This window comes from Haliaeetus leucocephalus, unplaced genomic scaffold (assembly GCF_000737465.1).
Source record: "Haliaeetus leucocephalus isolate CR32 unplaced genomic scaffold, Haliaeetus_leucocephalus-4.0 Scaffold696, whole genome shotgun sequence".
Classification (NCBI taxonomy): domain Eukaryota; kingdom Metazoa; phylum Chordata; class Aves; order Accipitriformes; family Accipitridae; genus Haliaeetus; species Haliaeetus leucocephalus.
Window position 1 is genome coordinate 1,039,063 of NW_010973132.1, and position 12,872 is coordinate 1,051,934.

The following is a 12,872-nucleotide window of genomic DNA, read 5'->3' on the forward strand; positions in this document are numbered from 1 at the left end:
GCCCTGATAATGGTATGCTGGTCAACAGGCAGCAATGCGTGAGAGCTGTGTGTCTTTCATGACATTGAACTTTTGTACCTTTGAGCTCCTCCTGAAAATCTGTCTGTTGCAGGGTTTCCACTGAAGCCCAGCACACCTGCAGCATTCATAAAGCACTTCCCCAGCAGTCCTCCCACCCCTCCAGGTCTTCATTTCAAAACTCTGGGATGTCTTGTCATGTCTCCAGTTTCTTCCTCCTTGGGTCCTGAGGTCTCCTTTGCACTCCCTTCAACCCACTATTGCTTATCCCCTTTTCTCTGTGCAGTTGGGTGTCTCATCCAGATGTCATGGCCTGATCCCAGCTGCCCTAATGCTTGTAGTATTCATGCTTGTTCCAATTATGACACCTCCGTCATTCAGATTTGAAGCTTCTGGAGGTACCATTACAGTATGGAGGAGATATGTGAGACAAAGGGGAAAAATTAAGAAAACAGGTGGTATAAAAAGCAAGGGAGGGAGGAAGGAAAAAAATTATAATACTGGAATAAAAGTGAAAAAGGGAATTATAGCTATGTGGTGCTGAGATGGACAAAGGAAGGAAATGGATGTTTTGGAAAGCCAAGAGGGCAATGGGAAAGAAAAGATGGCAGGGAATGGAAAGAAGAAGAGAAAGAGGAAATCAGGAACAAAAAGGTGGTGGAGACAAACATTTTAAATGGAGATAAAGGTATATCCCTCTTCTAGTTTCTTCAAAGAAGTCTTGACAGGCAGTTCCATTAAAAAGAATAGCAACTGAAAAACCCTAATCCAGAAAATGTGATAGCATTAAATGCTACTGCTGAGATTCTGACCACTCTGGGTTTACAGACACCTAATATGCATACTGTGAGTGCTTTCTAGCTCCCAGCTCTCTCTTCTTTTCTCTGCCCTTAAACACTGTGAAAAAATGGTCTTTCGGCCCATAGCAGTATGACTTTTCCTGCCAGCTGCTGCTTATTGCACCCTTCTCTCTCTCAGCTAATAATCTCTAAACATATGAAATGTTTTCTCTCCTCCTATTTCCTTTCTTCTGCTGAGGTAATGGAGTATCCTTAGAGGCTGATAACCATCAGCTAAGGAGCTGCAAGTTTCTACATATATTAATACGCACTTCTAAATCTTGAGCAATTGATAGTTGCTTCTTTAATTTTGCAATTTCTGCTACTCAGCTAGTTGACAGCCAAAATTGTTCCAGCCAGTCTTGAAAGTAAGCCATGCTCCAAATACCTCCTTGAGCTGCAGTTCTTTTGGTTTGGTATCTACTTTATAAACATATGATGTAGTTTAGAGATTTAACAGATGATATGATATGATATGATATCCTAGAATTTCTTACAGATTAAATGTTTTGGTCCCATGTGCAGAAGAGTATTCAGAAAATCCTTAACAAATACCTTTTCTGGTCACTTTTGAGCTCTGGTCCATGACAGCTGCTGATGCAGGAGCTGATGGCCTGTAAAACACAGCTGGTTTGGGGCACAGGAGGAAGCACCATACTGGTCATACTGCCCTTGTGCTGGTTTCCAGCTTGTGAGCAGATGATAAACTTTCACGTAGCCTGCAGAAGTGTGGAGGGTGAACAGTGATTCAGAAAACTGGGAACCACTCTTCTAGTTTACTGTACTCCTGGGAAAGCTTCTCCAAGTACAGAAAATGTCCCACAATGACACAACTCCAGGCACAGAAGACTTTCTCAGTCTACAGGTAACCACTGAGGACTGTACATTTGCAACATGCATAAAATCTGAGAGACATAAAATGGACCATAAATCTCCAATTAGGCTGCTCTAAGACCGGTATGTTAAGTGCTGGGCTTTATCTGGTGCATCAGTAACTGTAACATGAAAGAAACACAGACAAGTATTTAACTGTGAGTGCAGTGAGGTAAAAAGTCATTAATGATGTCAGTCTCTCTACTGGGAAAGTAATACCTTTCAGTATCAGAGCTGTGTTATATGCTAGATGCATACAAATGCTGATGGATATAGGTAATGGATATAAAGTGCCATACTTTTCTCAGTATGATCGTCACATCCGAACAGGAATATATTCTAGTACTTTTAAACTCTTTGGTTAAAGAGTAAGACAGGGTAAGATGACAGACAGTAGTGTCCCTGCTTCCTCTGAGTTTCCTCTCCTGCTCCACATCTCCTTACTTCACTAACTGCACAAGTGATGGTCTAGGACACTGCTCCTTCTGCAGGAAGAGGATGCAGCTGAGCCAGAATGCCAATCTGACTCTGCTCACCAATACTGTTTTTTATATAGAAGTATCTATATGTCTGAGAGAAGTGAGGTGGTCACGGCCAGTCCTAGTTGTGTTTCCAGCTTGCCAGAATAACCCCAGGCTCATTTTGCCTGGCCTGTTCAAAGGCTAGACAAGCATATAGTGTTGCAAGGTGTTTAGGGGGACACTGGTTATCAGCAGTTTTGGTCCAGTCCAAGACTGTGATAAAAGGAATCACAAAGCTATATTTGAACATGTTGAAAAATTTTAAGTTTCTCAGGGAGCTCCATTTCTCCACAGCCTGTCTCTGTAGTCAGGTGTGACACAGGTACCTTTGCGAAGAGATTGATGCTTCTACAAACTGGGTTGTAGTGTTAGTAAGAAACCTAAGTATTTAGAGGGAGTATGAGGTCTAGCAAACACTAAAGGATGAGAGTAGTGTGCTGTTTGCTGCCAGGGCAACTACAGTTAGATCTTTGAAGCAGATAGTTTATGTTGCTTCATCTCTCCTTAAATTACTGAAGTATGGAATGTAAAGAAATAAAATCATTCCACTTGGAGCCTCTGCTTTTCTTCTACAAATTGAGACCATCCAGTTTTGTACATTCAGATTTTAAATTAGATAACACTTGTTCAGTTCTTAATGAAATCCTCAGAGTTTTCTTTCTTTATGGCATTCCCTGTGGAGTCACTCAGGTGGGAGCAGAATACCTTGATTTAGCTGAAGGCTGTACAGATCATTCCAGATGGCTGAGTGTGCATATAATGGGGAATTAACTCTGCAGACATGGAAGTCTGTACACAGAATCAGCCTGTTCTTTTCCATGGGTTTCCTTGCGGACAGGAAATCTCAACTTTCTTAAGATTTGTCACCTTTAGAGGGGTTTCTATGTGAATATTATCACTTATGCTAATGGTCTCCCAAACTAATCAGCCTTGGGAAAGCTGGCCTGCTCTAATGACAAGTGTACTGGTATTTTTAGTGTCCCATGGCAGGTCTTCTAAGGTCAGACAGGTCTTCTTTTCTGATGAGGCTAAAAAACCAAAGATGAGTGATTGCTCTCTAAATTAAGCTGCAAGAGGAGTCCTCCAGGATGCAGCTCAGGGTGTCCGTGACCTGAGGCCAAAAGATGCTCTTGTACTTCATGTGTGGGCAGAGCTACTTTTCATGCTGGAAATGCAGATGCTATGACACAGCCTACTGTTACTGGGGCTGCTAGTTTGTTATTCATTTGTTTTTCTGTGTTTGAAGATGGTAATTTCCACTGAGTATGCCTGGAGATGTTCATGTGCTCTTTTGTTCATGCTCTTTGGTTGAACAAAATCTCTGTAAAACGAAACTAATAAAACTAAAAACCACTGGATAGTATGTTCCATTCATCTTGACATGAGTTTCCTGCAGTTGCCGTGTAAAGTTCAGTTGCCTTTCCCTGGAAAAATGTATGAAAGCATAACTCTTACCTGCTTTGCACAGCTATTATAGATTTCCTTGCTTTTTTTGTCGAATTTAGGGTACTGCCAGGTGCACTAGTAGTCCTGGGTAACGCTTGTAGCCATAGGCATTGACCTCAAGATCTCTGCTAACCCCTGCAAATGTCCACCTCCTCCTCCCCTGCCGTCCTCTCACACACAATGGGCTGCTGCTCCATGCCCCTCACTCACCTCCCCTACCTACAGCTCTCCTCTGCAAACCAAAGACCCGGCCCCGTGCCCACGCCTGGGCCTTCTTCCCCCGGGAAGAAGAAGTGGGAGCAGCCCCGGAGGAGCTGGGACCCCACGGTCCGCGCGGTAACTGTCGGGTGGTGGGGGTGGCCCTTCCCGGGGGGCTACTGTGTGGCGCAGGGCAGTGAGTTCGGGTTCCCCCACCTACAGGGAGGCCTTGACCCAAGCGGACAGGTGGGTGCCTGCACGCAGGCAGGTCACTGGTAGTTATTTACACACAGAGAGGCTTTTTCCAGGCTCGGTTTCCACCCCCACAGGAGCTGCCGCCGCTCCCTGCTCGGGCCGTCCCCATGCCGCAGGTGGGGAAGAGCTGGGTTTGAAGGAGCAGGCTCCAGCCGTGGTGCTTCTCCTCGGCTTGGCAGGACGGGCCGGGACACTGCTCACCACAGAAAATGGTGGCAGCCGTGGCAGGACCCAAGGAGCGAGGCCAGGCTGGCAGAGGTTCCCAGCCAGAGGAAGGTACCGCATCCCTTTTGGCTGTTGCGCTTGCCCCGTAAGATCCTTCCCCGGAGCAGTCATCCTTGGCGTTTTACCGACTTCGGCAATGGGAGGGGAGTCCTTTACTTATAGAGATGAGATGGGTGGGGCCTCAGGTCATTTTATAAAATAACTTGTCATTGACTCCTACAGGAGTAAATCCTGCAAACATGTCTCAGGAAGTGCTGCCCGTGGAGGTGCCAGAAACGCTCTATTACTTGAATCCAGGGAAGACCATGATGCTGTCAAATGCAAAAGCACTACAGGTAAGAAAACGGCTTTAAAAGTTTGCTTAAAGGTCCACTGCATTTGACATGCGTGTGACAGTGAACAAAATCCTGCTTTGTGAGTGTGTTTGTATACAAACTACTGTACAAACTTACTGTCTGATGGGACTGGGCGGCAATGTCTCTGCCTGAAGGAGTTTAAGGTGACATCTTGTTTTCGTGGCTATCAGTGGCAAAATTCCTCCTGACTCCGCTGGAGCCAAAGATCTCAGCTTCATAGGCAAAATGAGAGAAGTCAGCGTAGCAAGGGGACAGAAAAAGAAGAGAAAGTGGAAAAAATGAACAGGGAAGGGAACAATTTTATGGGACTGAATTACCAGCCTGAATCCAGACCCAGATTTAAAGAATCTTTTTTCTTCCATAATCAAATGCTACTTTTATTAAAAACTTAATATTTCTGTATCAATAGCAAAATTTTGACATGCATATTAATGTGACAACCCCATTTTATGTTATTGGAAAAAGGATAAGGACAGGATAAAGACTAAGGATAGGGAATTGAATTTTATTTCCGCATTCCCATTTTTGTTCTGAATTTTCCATTTTGCTTTGCATTCTCTGGGTCATTTCAAGATTTGCATTTAATTTTAACTGTAGGATGTTATACATTGTTCTTGTGCTCTTTGACTGGACGAAGGCACATTGTTTCAGGAAGTACTCTGGAAACGGAAACAGAATACTTTTGACATTTTTTATAGGTACTGTCCTTTAATGGTGTTTTCCTACAAAGTATTTCAAAAGGGGGCACCCTATGTTGTAGAAGTGTTTTGGAACTTCTGTTTCCTGAAATAATTGAAATGTTACATTTAAAATTTTGCAACTGCAATGTGTTTCATGCTCTGGGCTCAAACCCAGAGAAGAGATTCTGCGATTTTTTAAATTGAGATTTAATACTCCTGAGAGCAGGAGCAGATTGTCAAAAGATCGCATTTGAAACAAAAAGCAAACCTTTATTCTCAGAATAAATGCAGAAGCACCTTTTGGGTATCTCACAGCTGAAATGGCTCGCTCTTCATTGACTTGTTGAAAGGGTACCCCTGACATGGATTTTGTACCAGTGTGTACCAAACCACACGGTGGTCTGTTCATTATGCTGAGCGCTGTGATACAGCTGGGTGTAATCAACAGCTGTTCTAACTGGGGTTTCAGCATAAGTTATTGCAAGTAGGAATTAATTCTCTACCCTGATAATCCCGCTGTTGTTGGTTTAATGTTATAATTTACCATTCTTTCTTTCTTCAGGATGAAGACTCAGACATTGATTCTTTGGGACGTGGTGAACCGCAAGAAGAAAATGAAGAAAGTACTGTACCAGACAAAGGTGATTTCAAGGTATTATGAGCAAGAGAATTTCAAACCAAAGTGGGCTGAGAGTTTTGTTTTGCTCAAAAAGGGAGAAGGCTCAGGTAGATAGATAAAGATTTATCATTTGGATCATTTTGTTCTACTTATGTTTATGATTTTCTGAATTGCTTATTGTATTTCTCTGTTATGTTTTATTGGGAGCATGGAGAATATCTACTGTTTTAATCCCTCAGTTACTTGTAAAAAAAATCCATTAGAGGGCTTTCTGTTCCACAATGCTTTTTGTAACTAGAAGGGCCAAAAGTAACAGTGATGCATGTTCTGATGTAATGGCTTTGGCAGTGCAATCTCTATCCTAGCAATTTATGGGCAAGTCCTGGATTATTGAACCCTCATTTTTCACCACTTCTGTGCTCCATCAGAAGAAAACTGTAATGGGGGATTCTGTGAAAGGAGTGATGCTTGAATGTGCCAGCGCTATTTCTTGTATTAGAAGACCAGTCATAGGTTTATTCTTGTTAGAAATTACTGATTTTGGTAGGGGTTCTCATTCTGCTACTTTGCTATCTGTGCAGTAAGTACAGGCATTGTTTCCTATCTGTCAGGATTACAGAAGTTAAATGTGACTCATACAACAATGTTGTCCCAAGAAGTGTCTGCTTCTGAGGCAGATACTTCTATGGAATTTTGCATTATAAACCATGCAGACAAGTTGTACTGAGACAAAATGAAGCTGAAAAGGAGCTTTATCTGGAAGTTGAAGTAATACTGTAAACAGGCAGACAGGTGAGCTTTGTGATAAGCTAATTAACAAGTAGTCCTGGTACAATTTAGGCACTGAGAAATTAGAACAAATTCTTATTCACATTCACAGTATTTTTACTTTTTCACATATACTTTTCAAAGTTTAGCTTTTGTGTTTGCCCAGTATTAGGATTTTTATTTAAAAAAAAAAAATCAGTGGCATTAGAAGATTATACTGTATTTACTCATGATATATTCTATCAGTCTTGGGTCTTTATGGCATTTCATCCTGCAAATATTTAGCTTAAAATGTCTGGTATCTCCAGCCTGTGGAGATAATGAAATTCTGGACCATGTATAGCGTGAAGAATTTTGTAGATAGTAAAAACAGGCTGAAAACCAACGAATTTATCAGTCTTTGGTCTAATATCTGCTCCTTACAAGGGGTAAGGAACCTAAAATCATGATGAGAAAAAACAAAAAGATTTGAACTCCTGGGTTATAATTACCTATGATAATTATAGATATGACAGGTAACTTCTTGTCTCCATTTCTTAATCCCACACAGTGATGTGTTTGTTTTTCCATTATCTGCTCAGGATAGAGGCTTAGATCAAAGACATTTAAGGGTCATGAAATTTCAGGGGGGTAGGTATGATGGTAGTGGACCAAGAGAATCATCTTATGTGTATGGGACCATAACCTTCTTCTAGACCACTATATTGCCCCTGTCTCTCACCGAAGGATTATTTTTCACATTTCAAAATTCCAAAAATTCATGACAATCCATTGCTGATAGACTGAGTTGTCATTCTTGCATCTGGTTATATAGTCAGTTTTTTCGTCTTTGATCAGAACATAGCACTGTATCCTATGCACGTGCGTGATCATGACTTGATTACTACAGCATATCCTGTGTTTATGTGAAGGATGCTCTCATCTTTTGCTCAGTTTTTCTCAAATGTAAATTTTTCATCACTGAAACTACCAGAAGACTTAAAGATGAAGGTCTCTGCCTGCTAAGAGTGATCATCTGTTAGAGACATACCGCAGCATATCCCAGCAACTGCATGTGCCTTTACGCCAACACGCTGGTTTAATTTGCATTAAGAAATCTGTATTATTCAGGCCTTGGCTGGTACTTTGCCCCATGCTAAACAGCAAGCAGAGCCACCTCTGGTATTTCAGACATCAGTGCTTATATTAAATTATTTAAGGATTGCAGCAGGTCTCATACAATAATTAGTGTGAGGGAAGGGGAGGGGAAAAAATGGATGCATAGTTCTGAATTCAGCATGAGCCATGTCTTAACAGGTTAAGATGCCTCATACCTCAGGTCAAGTGGTACCTCATTTACCTGCCAGGCAAAGGCTCCTTGTTCTTGCAGGGTTTGTGCAGCTGGGAGAACCACAGCCCTTTAACAGAAGAGGGGCAGGTTAAACTCTCACCCTTGTGCAGAGCAGGAGCTCTGGCTTCTGCTGGGTTTTGGAAGCTGGAAGTAGCTCCTGAGATCATGAGAAGAGTGGGGACCTGCCACACTGCATGGTGAGGTTAGGAGGAGGTTGCAGCTGCTGCCTCTGATACAGGTGGGACTCCATCACGTGAACCAGGAGCTGAGACAGGCAGGAGGGCTGGGTCTCTGCTGGTGCCAGGCATGGGGTCCCTGTCTTCCACAAGGGCAGGAGCTTGCTGTTGGGAGCAGCTCCAGCCCTAGGCTCAGCAGCAACTGGAAAGGAAGGAGGCAACAACCCCTGAGCCACCCCCAGCCCCGTGGTGCTTGCAGGAACGTGGTACCAGTAGTGGCTCTGCTCAGCTGCAGAAGCTGTTCTGAGCCCAAGTACCTCCCCTGCCACCCCAAGTGGTGGTATTTGGATGCCTGAAATACAGACTGCTGTAATGACAAGTTCCAGCATGCCTCCCACTTCAAAAATGAACCTTGCAAAGTCAAAGGACGCCACTTCCCATCAGCTTGTAACTTTGAAATATGGTTTCTCTTATCCATATTTGACATAAAAAATGTAAAACATCTGTGTCTGAGATAGACCTCTAGATTCCCTAGAGAATCAGTAGTCAGAAATAGAGATTTTCGGACTGTGATGCATGTCCTGTGGTAATGTCCACCTTAGAATGAGACTCCAGAAATGCCTAACAGCTGTCAGGTGTAAACACCTATTTTACAGCTATCTGGAATTAGGTGTGATGAGTCTCAACCCTCAGACGGTTAATGGTCAGTCTAGTTTCTTTCTCTCATATTTGTTCTGGTTGGGAAGGGCAAAGCAGTGTAAGAGGGCTCTGTCTTTTCATGGATGGACTATCCTATTCCCCTGGCTACAGTTCTATATATGGAAGTAATTTTGAACATGCAGTTGAATGCTCTGTGTTTTCAAATGGGCCTATTTTTCAAAATCAGAAAAGATCTGGTTGTTAACCATCTGGAAACACTAAAAGATGGAGGACAATGTTAACAGTACTGGAAGGGCTATGCAACTAGCCTGCGTTATCAGTCAAATAAGAAATCTCTGCAGAAGTTGGGGTCACTGTGCATTGAGAGTATCCATGTTGTGTTGATCAATATTTGAAGTTCTGCTTTTTGGAAATGTGTTTCAAGCACAGTATCATGTATACAGTCTTATTCCTCAAAAGTGTTCCGAGTCCTATGGCAGGTATGTGTATGAGGAAGCAATGATCTGAAGGACACAATTCTTGTGGTCTTGCATATACCTGTCATGCTCCTGTGGACGCAGATAAACTTTTCCTCCTGAAACCGGGGTTACTGTGGCCATATGCATGAAAGGGGTGTTTCCATCCAGCTGTGGGAGTTTTTAGTTCACTGATATCCAACCAAGACTTCTGCTAATTCTGGTGAAAAAGTGGTCTGATTAGAAGAAGTTATGTTACTAATAAAAAACATGAAACACATGGCTTGTGAAAAGCAGCCGGTGGCAGCAGTGGTCCTCAGCACCCCGCAGCCCCCCAGCTGTGGATGGAGGTGCCACAGCCCCAGCACCTGGAGGAGGTGAAGGAAGGAAGGAATTGGAGTGATTGCTTTTCCAACATGGAGCCCAGGTTTGTTGAGAACAAGGAAGAGCTTCAGAGACACGGCCAAATGCAGCAGCCAACCGCCCTCAGAGCAGGCAATGTGCCACAGTGGGGTCCCCTGGCACATCCCACAGCAGTGGGAAATAGGCTTTAGCAGGCAGGCGTAGGGCTTGGCTTAGTGATGTTCACAGCCTGAAGCATCCCAATTACAACTGTAAGAAACTTGAGGATGCACATTCTCTAAGAAGACCTGACTCTCAGACAGCTCAAGATGGGCACTTCTTCACACACCAGCAGCTCTAGATGCACCGTCAGCAGCAAAGTATTTTAGTTCTTTCGATTTGGTTCCTGGCTACCATCTAGTTAAATTAGCACCTGGAGATGAAGAAAGGAATGCCCTGGTGACATCCTGTGAGTGATTTCATCTCAGCAGAATGTTTCTCCAGGCCAGGAATGCAGGGGGACCTAAGCCAAGGCAGGGAAGCTATCTTTGCCAGGAAAGGCTTGCTGTGCCAGTAGATGAAATAGAAACAGATAGAGGCATTATTATTGGGTGACTGCAGGAAAAACGTGTGAGTGGAAGGGAAGCTCTTTTCATGGTTTTCATAGATAACACATTTTTTTTCAGGTTGGTCTGTAGAAGTGGCCTTTTTCAATGTTGAAAAACTAAATTGATTGTCCTCAAGGTATTTTTGAACTTTGTCTGATCTTTGCAGGATGGCTTGTGGAATAGCATGCAGTGCAGTTGCACTGAAACAAGTAATGGTACCAGCACACTGCGGCACATAATTCTCTCTGCTTCCCCATCACAGTTTTTCATCCAACATGACAAAGGCCACGTCCTCATGAAAGCAGATGGAAGGCATTCCACACTTCATGTAGAAAAGCAACAGCTGAGCACCTGCTGGGAGGACAGCTGCTTTTTCGTGATGATACAGTTTTCATCACACACACTGAAGATGAATTTCAGGATCTCCGCATTATTTTTCTGTTAGTTTATGATTGCTTTGGAATAAATACCAATCTAAAAAGAGCAACAATCAAGACTGAGAATGTGTTGGCTGCTCCTGGAGGTTCAGGAGTAAATTCTCCACTCTGGATCAGTGTTGTTGGGTGACTGCTTTCTGTTTTGGGAAGGCAGCTACAATATTCTGCTACCTGATTGAACGTCTATGGTAAAAAAAGGAGCTAACACTGAAAACCAAAATATGCATTGACCCAACACACATTTGACTGTACTGTTGAGGAATTGCAAGACTGGGGTAGTCTGCAGTAGGCACGACAGAGTGGTGAATGTCCGTACCATTGATATCACAAGCTGGGAAGATGCTGCTAGCAATAGCCCCTGCTGGAAGAGTCTGTTAGATGATGAAGCCTAGAAGCTGAACAAAGGTACTGAGAGTAAAGCAAGTAAAAAAAGGTGAGGAAGAATAGCCATCCTCTCGTCTCATTGACTCTTGTCTTATTAAGGGGTACGTTCATTTTGGAGCTCCACAGCCGCTTGTGATGTATTATACAGCTAAACTAGTGGAGTAATTTACAGCAGTGCTTTTCAAGATGGATGCATGCCACACATACCTACATCTGGATATAAGCGTGACTTTAAAGAATGCTGGGATAGAACTACAGAGGTACAAATCTGCCAGGAATGCAGACAGCCTGCATCACCAGAGCACTTATGACAGAGAAATTTCTGTTTTCAAATTCTCACTCACCTGGGTGAGAGAAAGTTGGAATCATTCACATGACAGAGGAATCCTCTACTTCCACAAAAATGGTAACTTGGTGCCAAGTATCATACCATGTTATTCTTTTTTACAGGAAGTGGTGGAAAATTGGAAGAAGAGACTATGAGGTCTGCTCTGCATTTGATGGAGCTGTTGTCTGGAAAATCCCAGTAAAGCTTCATTTCCCTGGGAGTACAGACAAACTAGCAGTGTACATCCTGCTTGTGTACTGGCACCACAGTGTGCTAGATTGCATGCAGCTGTGTGATACACGTGTGTACATGAAGCACACAAACACAATTTGGGAAGCACTGAACTGAAGACAAGCCAACAGACTGACAATCAATGAAACAAAACAGTCACAGGGTGACTACATCAGTCTTGATTTTATCAAAAGCAAAGCTACAATGTGACAGCGCTAAATGCTGAGGAAAACTCTCTGTATGTGGAACACCATGATATAGCAGCAGACTTTTTTTTTGTTAAAGGGATCATAATAGGTTTTAAGTAGACAGAATAACAGAGCTTCTATCCTTTGCTTTATGCATGCATAGCTGCTATTTTCTTTGTTTGTATAACTAGACCCTAGTACTTCATGTTATGGTTGTCACAGTTGCTATTTAAATACATTTCTTTTGTTTAATATGTTACTGGAATTAATTAAAATAGCAAATCCTCCTGGGAGCAGTAGAATTAGCAAGGCCTGATCACCGGGTGATTTCTGCTCTCCCTGTTGTCTTTGCTACCCCCACCGGCAGGAGCCGGGGGCTGCCAGGACGGCTAATGCTTGGCTGCTGCCTCTTCCTCGGGTAACTGGCTGGTGGCATCTGCCTCTCCTCCAGTGCAAGCACAGGTCCTGATTTCTGTAGCTTCTGTGAAGCCACTGATTTTTTTTATGAAACTTCAGTAAGTCTTTCTGTGAAAGCCGCATCACTGAGAATTGATCTCCCCATGCCAGATGGGGAAATTTGGCTAACACATTAGAAAGTCATTACATGGGAACCAGGAGACAGGTGATCAGATGGCAGAAACCCTGTAATAATCATTAAAAAACCCCAACCCACCGCACTTCCTTAATGTCTCCTATCTAAGAATCTCAAACTGCTTTGCCAATATTGAATCCATCGGTTCTCACTCAAGCAATGCCATTTGCCTGAGGAAGCGTAGCTGGAGCTGATCCAGGAGCTGGCAGTGCCTTGCGCAATCTCTGGAGATAAATGGCTGCAAGAATTGCCCCGTGCTTATACAGATCCTCCTGAACAATGAGTTTCTGCCTTCTAGGGCATATGCTGAGGTGCCCAAGCTCATTCCTAACATGTGAGTGTG